This window comes from Neodiprion pinetum, chromosome 4 (genome assembly GCF_021155775.2).
Source record: "Neodiprion pinetum isolate iyNeoPine1 chromosome 4, iyNeoPine1.2, whole genome shotgun sequence".
Taxonomy (NCBI): Eukaryota; Metazoa; Arthropoda; class Insecta; order Hymenoptera; family Diprionidae; genus Neodiprion; species Neodiprion pinetum.
This window is the reverse complement of record NC_060235.2, coordinates 27,100,150-27,114,284: the sequence shown is the minus strand read 5'-3', so window position 1 is coordinate 27,114,284 and position 14,135 is coordinate 27,100,150. Positions and strand designations below refer to the sequence as shown.

Genomic DNA, 14,135 nt, shown 5'->3' with positions numbered 1-14,135 from the left:
GAATACAGCGTGAATTACACGCGAAATAATAACCGTGAAATCTGGCTTCCGAGGGTTCAATGGGTTACTGAATAAAAATTTGGTCGTGAAATTCTGAAATTCGAAATCGTGAATCCAATTCTAAGTTATGATAGCAAGGCTTTTACAGTATCGCCGAATTACACGCCACTTAATTAGAACTCGCATGTGGTTTAAAACCCCTCAAGAATTGTTATTCAAGTTGAATTATCTTGTTAATGGCTAGCAATAAAGTGATGAAACTGGTAATCACAATACTATAAATACTCTGATGAATTGTAAATCCGACTGACTGCATCATGTATATGACATTCGTTAAATAAAAAGAAAAGGTTATCTTATTATCGATGATACCGCAAAACAGAAGCATTTGTATCGGTGAGGGTCAAGGTAAAAATAAGTCGTGAACTCATTCAAGAAGCAATCAATTCTCGGTATATAACCACCGCATATATCAGTCAAGCAAGACGACTGCGATAACTGTCGCAACATAAAACAGGTTTCCATCTTTGTTAAAAGAACCCTTCTTTGGACGTATAAACAAATTACGCCCACCAAAGTTTTTCGGTACATGATGAGCATAATTATATCGCAACAATGTTTCTGCAACATAATAACATATTATTCCGTACTTGTATAACTTGTCAATATTTAAGTATAATTCACATTGAATATTTCATCAGTCCGTGGCATTATTCGGAAGAATTTCGAGATTACAAAATTTTTCCTAATGAAAGGTCCCGGGGAGAAGGGATCCGTTGCGCTATATATAAACTTTTTGTTAATTTGTTCAGCAAACGGCTTCGAGTCACCGACAGAAGCTATGTAATTTGGATTAATGTTCTCCATTTCTTCGACTTACATTATCACAGTGGCAAAAAAGGGTCTCGGACAATCGAGCGTCGCAGACTCTGATGGTCTTCGTGTCTGATAGGATAAAGTCGAGGACATTTGGCTGTTCAAGCGTGAGGATTCGAGTACACCCAAGTTTCTTTCTAAACTTCGACCGTAAGGATTTACGAGTATCTACTTAATTGAAGTCGAAAACATCGTTGCAAAAATCATCTTGCAAATTATAGACTCGCTAGCATTGCACGGGACTTCAAGTGAAACTAAATACATACAGCGAAAGGACTGTAAAGCAAATAAATGATCGTAGATTACTACCTGTTATTCGAAAATCGAATTAGTAGTGAAGTAGTGGTGAGACTGGGTTCAGAACTGCACAGAAACGGTTTTTGCCAGTATAAACTCGACCCTAACGATAAGTACCAACCGTGGCTGACCAGGGTTCACCGGAGGTCAAGTGGTCTGGGTGCTTTAATTACGATCGTGGCGCCGTTAGACTCGTGACCGAGTTCGGTCCGAGCGCAAGTTTGTTGATTTGTTTGAATTGTATTTTTAGTCTTCGAAACAAGGGGCGCGAGTCAGGGTGTGTCACATGTGGGTTTGTGGTGAAGAAGGGCAAACCGGGCCTACAACGATCTTGTGAGCCTTGGCATTTGTCTTCGCACATGGCAGCGAAGACATTCGTACACTGAGAGAAATTTTTATTTCCGGTTACCGCTCAGTCCTTGACTATTTTCATTTTTTACCACAATCGAAAAATATAATTCTAGGTAGAAAATGAAAATTAGTTTTCTAGCTGTTACCGGAAAGTCTAGCATCCGTTGCTATTCTTTCTCATTACGATCACTGTTGCTATATTTTCTTGTAACTGTTGCGAAAATTTAATGCTTGTGCAACAATAAATTGACGTTAAAGCCTTGTTTAACTAAAAAAGTAGAGTAAACCTCACAAACTGATTTCGCGTTGCAATTACCAAAAAAGGATCGACAATAGCGCAAAATGGTTACGCGTACCTCGTTTTTCGTAATTCCAACAATATTCAAACAGTTTTTTTTAACGATACCTATTTTACTGAATTTTTCTAGTTACTGTAACAAATGAAATTTTTCTCAGTGTATAAAATTCAGAAGCTAAAGTCGCCTAGACTGATATCGCATTGCAGAAAATTTGGTAGGAAGATTGAATTGTGGAAGTTCTTTTTCTAGAAAGCTGATTGCTGAATGAAAACGAGCAGTTGATTGTTCTTCTTCCCGTTGATGATCATGATTTTTGAGAATAACTGGGAAGATATTACACAAATCATATGAATACGAGTAATTTCATCCACGCAACACGACGTTAGATATTTTGGTAATAGCAGTAGGCATCTCTTCCCGGTTTGACACAGCATTTTTTGGCATCCAGCAGTCTTAATTTTGTGCATGAACCATTGCGAGAACAACCTAGTTTAAATTTTCGTTTCCGAGTAACGAAGGAAACTGTAATGAAGATATTAAGGCTCCAAGTAATTGTGATTGTTTCTTTTCGAGTCAGTTCACGACTCTGTGGTTAGGGCAGACGAGTCCTGTATGAGTAACATTCCGTTTTACTCTTTCGTTACTACAGTCTTCTTTTTGTATCACTAGACTAAACTTCTTGAACCGCAGGCTGCCTGTGGGGACTCGTGTTGATAGAAGGATCTGGGGATCAGTGGTATACTGACTTTGACCTTTCCGAACATCAGGGGTTTCGTTATTAGTTTTACTGAAAATATATCATGTATTTTTAAAACTTTCAAATTCTACCAACGGTGTTGGATCCTAACAAAGCGTTCTTCTCGGTATCGGTATGGCTGAACCTTTGACTTGCATGACTTGTGTATTTATTAAATAATCACCTTATTTATAGCTTTTGTTTTTACTAAGGAATTATCTCTCATGTTATTGGAACGCCATTACTGTAACCATTGAAGAGATAAACCAAGACAAGAACATCGGATGATGATAATGACGTGTGAAAAAGAATCTTATACGTCTACAAACAACTTGGCATCAAAAGCAATGATTTTTTGTACAAGTGGGTATCCGAACCAGGTACACAGTGCAAGCTCTACCTTTTTTTGAAGTTGGCAAAGATAAGTCGTAGGAATATGCATATGCAGTAAGTGCAAAATCAAATTTGATTTCATTGATTTGTCACTATTGCAAATCGATTTCTTCTATTGTTGTCAATAATGTGGGTATAAATACCAGTGTCACAGAGTACGCGTTTACGATAAAAGCTTCAGTATCAACGTCAGCCGATATGAATTTGAAGTTCAATTTTAGGTTTGTACCGCAATTTCTGAAAATATTTATTTTGCAGCTGACGCAGACTCGATCAGTGAGATACGAATATCTTTTTAGATATGGCTGAATAGACCAAAAAAGTATAAGCTTCGGTTTCCTATCAGCTGGCGGTGAGGTCGAGTCTTTCACGGAAGCGCACGGTGTAAAATCACGAGGATCGATTTAATCTTCGTATAAGCTGTAAGAAGAGTAAGCGGCTTTGGTGGGTGCGCGATGGGTTTTATTTGGTTTCTATAAACGACTTGAATCGTGACTCTACAGCTATACTCTCTCTCTCTTTTGGGCTTTCCTGCGTCGTGCCTTTAAAGTAATTCAATTTACCGCAGGATCGTATCGCTGGGTGCCGAGAGAACGAGTCACGAACTTTTGTCGTGAGAGCGAGGAATCGGTGAAAGAGTCAACGTGTTGAAGGGGTCAGAAATTTTACGCGAAATCGATCTTCCCGAACAAAGAAAAAAGCACTTGAGCGTTACGCGAGTGTGCTAAAATTTTTGTAAACGACGGTGTAATAAATTCTTACAGACACATCCGGAGACTGATGTTTATTATCTGGGGGCAACAATAGAACCAGTTTTGTGAGATTCAGTCTTGTTAAATTAAGAATAGCTGATTTGGCCGGGCTATAGAATAAGTATATACCTGTACATACTCACAGAGGAAAATTTCATTTGTTACAGTAAGTAGGAAAATTCAGTAAAACAGGTATCGTTGAAAAAACTGTTTGAATATTGTTGGAATTACGAAATACGAGGTACGCCTAACCATTTTGCGCTATTGTCGATCCTTTTTTGGTAATTGCAACGCAAAATCAGTTTGTTCGATTTACTCTGCCTTTTTAGTTAAATAAGACTTTAACGTAAATTTGTTGTTGCTCAAGAATAAAATTTTCGCAACAGTTCGCAAGAAAATATAGCAACAGTGATCGTAATGAGAAATAATAGCAACGGATGCTAGACATTCTGGTAACAGCTAGAAAACTAATTTTCATTTTGGACCTAGAATTATATTTTTCAATTGTGGTAAAAAAATCAAAATGGCTAAAGACTGAGCGGTCACCAGAACTAAAAATTTCTCTCAATGCTGTTGTGGTTGCTATCATGAACCGATTTATAAAGAAATTACATGCCGCAAGAATCCTTTTGAATGAAAAAAACATGTGACTCGTAAAAGATGCGAGGTTGTCATTAACTGAGGATAGAGGAGACCGGGGTCGGTTGAAACAACGCTAATAGCTCAAAAAGTAATAGTGATAGTGCGGGGGAGGGGGGGGGGGGGGGGGGGAAGAAGGGAAAGAAGCGGCTTTCGTGTTGGAACGTGCTCGTTTAATGTGATTTCGTGTACAAAAGTAAGTATTTTTCTTGCTGCTATGTCAGTTACGATTGTTTTAATTCCGATTGTTGAAATTATAGTTGATAACAGTGATTTTCCAGAAAATGTTTCAACCGATCCCGATTAGGTTTGGCCTAATCCAGTAAGCGAGGAAAGATTGTAAATAATTGGAAACGATAGAAAGTTTAAATCTGGCTTATCTGTTTTTCTGATCCTACAATTACAATTGAAAATAACAGCATGAATGACTAGTTGAATATACTTCTTCGCGCATTAATAAATGGCTGGAAGGAATCAAATTTACAGCGATTGACTTACTTGCCCTGAAAAAAATTCTACAGAAAATCGCTGCGGTATTGAAATAGAAACGAATGAATAAAAATTGAATGACTCTACCTAAGAAACTTTATTCCAAACGAATTTAACCTCGTGCAAAAGAATCGATTAGGAATATATAGCGATAGAATTGTGTATTAACGATTGGATCGAATTAAAATTCGTGTTATGATTGAAAAAAAAAAAAAAAAATTAACTAAATTTATTGTTCCTTAGAATTCGATGACCACGACAAACCACAATTTGAAACATACTAGAGAATATTGATATTGACTGGTTGTAAAAATTTCAACCGAATTTCTCGAGCCTACTTTTATACATGTGACCCAAATGGGTGTAAGTTTCTACTATAAATGTTCCACATTTGACTTTCTGCTCTCTTTTCGAAAGCAAGCTTACTGCATCTGAAAATGAGAAACGAACAAACACGACACGTCTGACAACGAGATCCTTCGGTATTGGCAGAAAAAAAAATTATTAGAGGTGTAGTGATTTGAAGGCGACTGTTTCAAGAAAGTCGGAATTAAGTTTAACGCCGATAGCTCTTATAATTATTGTTAGTTTGAGAAAAAGGAAACGAAGGTTGTCAAAAAATTTGATTATAATTTACAGAATATAATAATTAGATCATGAAAATAATCATAATAACAACAACAACAACAGCAACAACAATTCGAACTAATTACCGCGTATCGAGTCGAGCTAATTGATAATAGCATGAGCTAGTGTATCATCGATGTATTATACATATCACATCTTCTCAGATTAGGAACCCTTACAATATTCGTAGATTTTCGTAACTTGTAATGCTTCGGCGCAAAGCCCGCTGTGGCGTAAGTAAAATAAATTTAGAAAATTAGAAGTAAAGCTTTCGGAACGTGACAGCAGCTGTACGAGCCATCCGTGAAAACAACGAGGGAATAAATTTGAAGAGCAGTAAAATTGAGAGTAGTCAAGCAGTTCTATTCTCCGTCGGTCGGTAGTAGAATTGGGCGGTTGCCGTGAGACGAGAAGATGTTCAACGATTGCGCACAATCGGTGGTTGTCACATAGCAACAAGCTGTCGATAAAGCTGTCGGCAAGTCAAAACTGACCAAAATTGCCTCTCGTAGATAAATTACATCGTTAGCTGTTTGTGACTTGGGTGTTTAGGCAGCGAGTCTAGGGTGTGTGATATATGTTTAAATTTACACAAGCGTAGGCGGCTGTAACCAAACAGCTTCACGCTGCAAGCTGCGAGCTGCTGATTTCTCGAAAAGGAAACACGGGGAACCAGGGAGGAAGCTGGACGTAAAGGTCGGTGAAATATTCATGCGAGTTAAAAAATTGAAGAGCTTGCAAGGGCGGCTGACTTTGCTCGCGGGCGAATTTCAGGTGTCGCAAATAAGTTACAGGCTGAGTCTCCGACGCGTGTCTAGGAGAAGGCGACATGCAGGACAGGCTGTATCTACTTACAACTTAGCTAAGATGCTTTTGTGGGTGACCTAGTGCCTTGGTGTCGAAGGAGGGAGGATTCGGATGGTCTACCATCGCTTTAGGCCGGGTTCTGACTGCGCCGCTCTAGTACGAAGACGTGCCGCAAAGCGGCGCGGACAGCCGGCAGCAAGTCTGGTAGCGACCAACCCTCGGCAACCCCCAGCCAAAGCCAATGGCGTAGGTATTCGGGGATCTTTGAAACGGGGGTGAAAAAGCTCGGTCGGTGAAAAGGCTGTCTTACGGCCTTGCATGATCGATACGGCGTTTTCAAATTTTGGGTCATGCAATTTCGTGTCGCGGGAGGAATACACTGAGAAAAATTCAGTAAAACAGGTATCGTTAAAAAAACTGTTTCAATATTGTTGGGATTACGAAAAACGAGGTGCGCGTTACCATTTTGCGCTATTGTCGATCCGTTTTTTGGTAATTGCAACGCGAAATCAGTTTCTGAGGTTTACTATACTTTTTTAGTTAAATAACGCGACAACGTCAATTTATTGTTGCACGAGCATTAAATTTTCGCAACAGACACAAGAAAATACGGTAACAGCGATCGTGACGAGAAAGAATAGGAACGGATACTAGACTTTCTGGTAACAGCTACGAAATTAATGTTCATTTTGGAACTAGAACAATATTTTTCGATTTTGGTAAAAAAATGAAAATAGTTAAGGACTGAGCTGTAATCGGAAGTAAAAATTTCTCTCAGTGTATGAGGCATATCGAGTTTTAGAGATAGTTATTGCCATGTTTCTGATTATAGTTTCATTCTCTCGAAACGGTTCGCAAAGTCGGTTTTTTCAATTTTATTCAGTCAAAGATCGTATGACGCATTTCTGAAATGAATTTTCATGAATAAATGTCACTCTTACACGTACAGAACTTGACTTATAAAGAATAACAATTGAATCTGACTCTGAAATTCTTATTTTACGGTCGAATACTTCGAACGTACGAAATTGAATACTTTTTTTTATAAAAGCCTAGTTGCAAGTTGGGAGGATATATTTTTGGTCTCGTGAATTGAAAGAGTTCCGATTACTCTACTATACGGAAATGAAGAAATAATCATTGTCACAGCAGTTATTGGACATAAGTATTTTTATCAAATCTAATACGAGAAAAGTAATGAAATTCAAACGGTTTGCTATAATGTACGAATCTGAATATGGAAGGATTCTTCATATCGGATTTAAAGCGAGGATTTACGATTCACGTAGGTACTCAAACGCTTATGAATATATTTTTCAGCCTACTGCTCAACTTTGCAAGTTTTATGACCCCGATGGAAATTCCCGGTAACTGATGTGAGCTATGACGTGATTTGTGGAACGCCGATTTCCCTTTTTCACGGTATAATACAAGATAAAGATTTTACGCCGAAAGAAATATGACTAGAGAATTTATGTCAAGCAATTTTTCAACAGCGAAAATAACGATCGTTATCGTTATAACCAAAGCCACTAATATTATCGTTGCAATATAATACAAACGCGCTCTAATCTGTCGTACATAATTTACCTTGTACATTCGTTGTTACGTAAACTGGAATTATTGTTCCTATACGTATGCGTTATACCACCATTCTGTGCCACGATGCGCCTCAATTAATCATTGGCATAGCATTGTCCGTGGTGTTTAATCGACGATGATTCAACCAAAAATTTCAAGGCATTCGTTAGCTGCTATTAACCATGTTGGTGTCGCTGTAACGATCCCTTTTATGTAACATCAACACGGTCGATCAACAATATTTATTGGTAATTCGTTTGTAAGTTCAAAAAGTGCGTTGGATTTTTCACTCAGCTTATATATACGGTCGCACAAGCACGAAAGGATGTTTTACGGTAAGAAAATATCCAATCGGAGTGTCATTAGGATTTAAGGTATACCTATTATTAAGGTATACTTGTCGGGAATTTACGTATTTGAACCGTCGCCATTCACAATTCCGCCCGCTATGTTTTACGTTATTCCACATTCTCACGTGGCGATTTTTCAGATGCAGGACTCCGTCTTACAGTATTTCAAGTTTTTGGTTTGCTGCAAACATTCCCTCATTCAATCCAACACAATTCAAAAAACACTGGGATAACGATGGCAACTGATGGCAAATTTGTTGAAAATTTACACGAATCGTGAAAATAGTATATGTATAGTGTAACAAGGAGGCAAACTCGCGTCTTTTAGTGGCGAGCGTAAGTTTGAAATATAAGTCGTAGGTGAGCACGCCTACGAGCCAAAGACTAACAATCAATTTTCAGTCGTAGAAATGGGTACCGTGTGTACGAAAAGCACGGATGAAAAAACGCGTAAAACACGCTCGCGTTACATAAAAATACTTTTACTTTTTTTTAAGTTTAATAAACGAACCAAAATGAATTTTGTCTTAAACTCATCAGAAACACTATTTTTCCAAGATGTGTAAAAAATATCGTGTTAGAATTGGCCGTTGTAGACAACTGTGGTACAATTTTAATCGCCAAGCGTTGGATTGACACCAAATTACAGTCTACAGAAGTCTTCCACACAAAAATTTTTGCATATACTGTATTATCCTGTCTCATTTTAGGAATATACCGTGTTCTCGCACCCAAAGAAAACCAACCGAGTGTTTGTTTGAAACGTTGAAGTTTATTGACATAACTACATTGTAACGATCAACAATTCTAAAATTCGTGCGAACCCGAATTGAAGACAAATAAAATAACATACGTGCGGTTTGCGTGTAAATACCTCTACCGATTTTATAACAACTCGATGAAACGCGATCCACGCATTCTTACGGATTAAAGTTAACGCATAGATGACGCAGTTCTATGCAGGCCCAAGGATATGTAATTCAAAGATAATTAGAACGCTTCGCAGGGCTGATTTCCGTGACAAATTCATCATTCAATTATTATTCAAACAGGGATGCCAAAACGCGTCCTCCGTATCCTGCGGTCGAATTTGCAGTTGATGTAGCATGATGTATGTATTCCCCAGGCGTGTTATAATAGCAGTTGGTTTCCATAAAATGCCCACGAGGTTTCAGCAAGATAGAACAATTACCGGACCGCAGTTAGACAGCAATGTTTCCGATCCGCATGCCGCAGCTTGGTCTCGGTGATAAATTGTTCAGGGTTTTCGACCCAACACTACAGCTGTTGTTGCCTTCATGCAGCAGAAGGCAGCGTTGACAACAATCTTCGTCGAAGAAAATATTTAAAGCGATATGTATTTTTTACCTAAAAGAGAAAGACAAGACGTAATAGCGCAAATTTTATATTCCTAAACCGGCACTCACGATTTTATGTCGCAACGATGTGTTAGGAAAAGAATATTCGAACAAGGTTTGCTAAAACGAAGCATATTTCGCTTCGTCTGTAACCTCGATTTCATCAACAAGACGGGGATTTAATATTGGACGAGTCGGGATCGTCGAAAGGAGGAAATGAACTTGCTAAATACTATCGATTAGCGAGACGAAATATTGATAATTCCGTCAACGGTATGAAACGTGCGATAAAAGGGGGATCCTTAACAACGAATGATTTTACGGATAAGCCTTAATCCTGTCGCGAAGACGTGGAGAAAATGATAAAGCCTATCTACGAAGAATGGGACAGGGATGAGTTGCTAAAACGGTGCTTACAAGTCATGGATATAACTTCAAACAAAATTTCCAGAGAAGATAAAACTTCGAGAAGATGCGAATATTTGTATCTTAAAAGTGATTCGATAAATTTGAAAAAAAAAGAAGTAAGTTGGAGACTTTACAGATGTTATTATCACTTAAAAAAGTTTAAAGAAATTGAATTGCACGGAATACCCCATAAATAAGCAGATACTTCGCTAATACCATTTTCAATGATGGAACAACGAGTCTCGTACAAAAATTTGGTCTGCATCCGACCTGAAAATTGGGCTAAACGTACAGGAGTACTGAGAGTCAATCCAATTGCTATGAACGGTCGTCACGAAATCTCGCTTAATTTTTTAGTTGGAATACAATTATTTCATTCGCAATCAGCGGAGACAAACGGATATGAATAGTGACGTATTCGTGTGCATGTAACGAAATGTGGTGTTCAGGTGTCAAAACAAATGAAGCAGGAAGTCGTACTGTACACGGTATGTACAGCACATACATGCCTGACACTTCCTTCTCCCACCCACATACATGGGTCAGCGTCCGACGGGTCAGTCTGTGAAAAGACTGAATTGACACACGTCTCGCTTTATCCTTCACTATATCATAACGAAATCATGTTTAGTTGTTACACGACCGACCTTACGTACCGTCGTTCATGGTCTATTTTCCTTTTAAGTAAACGCAAATTCCAATTGTAGTGTAGCTCGTTAAAGTATATTATGTATAGTTTAATAATTATTTACAGGTTATTTTTCGGAGCCATAAATTGAATTGGATTTTATAATAAGGTGTTTGAAGTAAAATTGTAGGATTTTTTTTAAAGATCAGTTCGCATTCGACATGCATTTTATATTGCATTACAATTATGAGCAAGTGGAGAAAGAATTTTCTGGAATTACCGAATGGGTTTAGTTATAAAGAAATCTTTCGCCTCCGGAAGAATCTGAATTCCAAAGAATTTGGCTGAACGAATCAAATAAAACCTGTTCAACGTAAACGTTCCAGTTAAAAATAATTTTGAATGTTGATATTACGCAATCGAAGATATCGTCGCTAGTTTGCTATGAAATGATATGTATAATTGAAATATGTAACAATGAAATGCTTCGGTATAAATAAAACTTGGTTAGTAACGAGTGCAAAGAAGTTTATTTCTAATCTGTATTGTCGATGAAAATAAAGCAAACGATTCCAGATTCTGAAAAGGATTCTTGTTCATAAAGTCTGTAATTTTCTGGGAATTCCAAATTGCTTAGCGAATGGAATTCACAGGACAAAATTAGACTTTCAAAGTTATAATTTAACAAATGTGAGAAATATTCGAATTTGAAGACTTTATAAATAAAATCGATTTGTATTTGTAACGATTTTATAACGGCGAACCAATATTCGACGTTACAATAACATAACGATATTTGATAAGGTGGAATGTTAGAATATTAGGGATAAAACTCTGTGTCATGTATCATTCAGGCCACATCTCATCCTGTGTTATGCCAAGATGAGAAATCGAGTAAACAAACATTAGCCAGATTTTTATTGCCAAATAATAATAGAAGTATAAAAATTGGCCCACTCCTTTATTTTACACATTTAAATATTTCTATGGGTCGTACCTTGCCGTTCGTAATTTCAACAGGTAAGGTTGATGAAAAAAACGGAGAACAAAATTATCCCTCCGTCTATACACCGGGTCTTTCAAGGAACAGACGTTTTCTGAATATCAATTTTTATCAACGATACTTCAAAACTTTCGTGTCTGCCAACTTTCGGATAATGTAGCAGACACTTTGAGAAGAAACCCTGATTTTTCCGATTTACTGAAAGCTTAAAAGTCTTCGAAAAAGCGTACGGACTAAAGGTATAAAAAACAAATGTACACACGTAGGGTTAATATTACGATAGTAATAATAACGAGTTTTGTTAAATACACCGATTTCATAGCGAATAGTTAGTTGCAGCGTCAATTAGGAAAGGCGTTGAACTCCGATTCTACGGGGTTACGTTCTGCGATATTAGAATCAACCATTTTTTTTTTTTTTTTTTTGGCTTTAACATGTTGACACTGCAGTTACAGAATTATTTCGCTGAAGGATACCACCGTTATGTTTGTTTGACACTATGAATTGTAAAGACGTGTTAAAGTTTACTAAAATGCGGAAAAACGTATCGAAATATGAGTATCACGATGAAGTCACAGTTTTTAGGTAATAATAAAGCATTTTTCAAATTGCCAAGCTTAGAACGAAAATAAAACTAGTAACTTTCAGTCGGGTAACTGTTGCTTTTTTTGGCGAACCTTACCGTGTCAATAGCAGCTATTCAAAGCTGTAACTTGAAAATTAATTTGACTAGATTTTTAAAAATTTTCAAATAGAAAATTCAAAGCCACATCTCAGAAAGGATCGATTTAAAAAGTTGTTGAAAAATAGAGATTTCTTTTCCGATAAGTGTTTCTATATCTTCGGAGCAGATTTGCAACGCGACCTTCCAATCTTGATCGAGACTTTGTGAAATGCCGCGAATCGAACGCGATGGTCAAGTATAAATTAACGACTTCCGCCGGCCGATAGCCACCATGAAATATCTGATCATGTCTCGGATTGACTTCTAGGGTCGCGTAATAGAGATTTTGCCGGCTGTCGACTGTCTGGAAACAAAATTAGACACTAACGTCATTAGGAACACTAGGCGTGGCTAACCGGAGGATGGAATCACGGCCTAACCTAACTCAACTCGAGTTAAGCCAACCAAACTGACTTTATTATCATCTTAGGAGCGGCACACGTTGCTTTGTAGTATGGAACCGGATCTCGAGCAGCGCCTCGCTGAATCTTACAGAATTTCGCTAAGTAATTCGCCCAGCTCATGGATAAGGGTCACATTACAGTGGGAAATTCGCTGGAAAATTGGCCTCTCAAGGAATCCAGCAGAGGTTGATATGACCTTTCCCGCACCGCGGCTATTAACAGTTTCCTCTTCTCGCTCTGGAAATAGACTGCGATATTATACTTCGTCGCGGATCTTCTAAATGTCTCTGTAACGTGATAAAACGGCAATATTTCGCCGTGGGCTTGGAAAGTGATGCGACAAACTTGTTTTTTGCTGGAAGAATATATCACGTGTATCCAAGACTGAAAGGGTCCTTGTATTAGCTTTTTATTCAGCGCTTTTTACTCTTCTTGTCAAGATCCGAGCGTTCTTCCACGAATCATGTATAATGTCTCGAATAATCCAAACGTAGGTACAACACTTTTTACATAAACGTTATTTTCATCAAAGGATCAGGTGTCGGTCCTTCCCAAGCTTATAAGGATGAACGGCCAAGACCGTATGAATAAAAAGTTAAAAAGACAATGTTATTTGCGCCAATGATAGTAAACACGAATGAAACGCATAATCCCTTCTTATGTAACAAAAGTGAATCCGAGCAAACTCGAATAACACAAGCTGTGATATAAAGAATTTAAGAAACGCTACGTATAATTGAAACATTTGAAATGATTAAATTCCGCTGTTAATTCTCATCCGAATCTAATGTCTTTGGGCTGACTTTAGTCACCATAGAGATCTCCAGACATAATCTAAAAAGATTTGCAGAAATAGTTGTCAAAAGTTACTTCCAAAGTGGATGTAAATAGATTTGTGTTATCACGGTACTACGAGTGAAGAATGTTTGTCAACAATTATATTTGCACTTTGCGATTGTACTACAATTTAATATTTTTAAAAATATATTCAAGTCAATTTGGAAAAATCTGGTCAACAGAAAACGAGTAACAGTCGTTTGACTTATTTACAGCATTTGCCTAGCACTTAAAGTTCCTCATTCGACCCATTATACGCCTTTGTCTGTAGTAAGAATTTCGAATGAAACGTAAGATTCGGGGTAATCCTGTTTCTGTATGGAAATATAAAAGGGACCGCAGGAATTGCTAAGCCAGGCTTTACGGGCGACGGAAAGCTAATGTAAAGATGGCTCGGTGGAAGCGGCGCAGACATGACGTTTGGATGAAAGCAGACGTATCGATTCTCCGAAAGAGGGTGAAATGTATGCGGGGGAACAAACTTTCGGAAGGATATAAGACGGACAGGCGTTAGGCATGGAAAATTTAGCGATTGCGTTACGTCACGACGCCATTACCACAAGGGATTCGAGGGCA

General features: G+C 37.8%; 1 protein-coding gene across 2 annotated transcripts in view; it reads right to left on the bottom strand.

Moving 5' to 3' along the window:
- Sdc (Syndecan) overlaps window positions 1–14,135 on the bottom strand; it is a 101,456-nt gene that overhangs the window by 9,841 nt on the left and 77,480 nt on the right. The window lies entirely within an intron of this gene.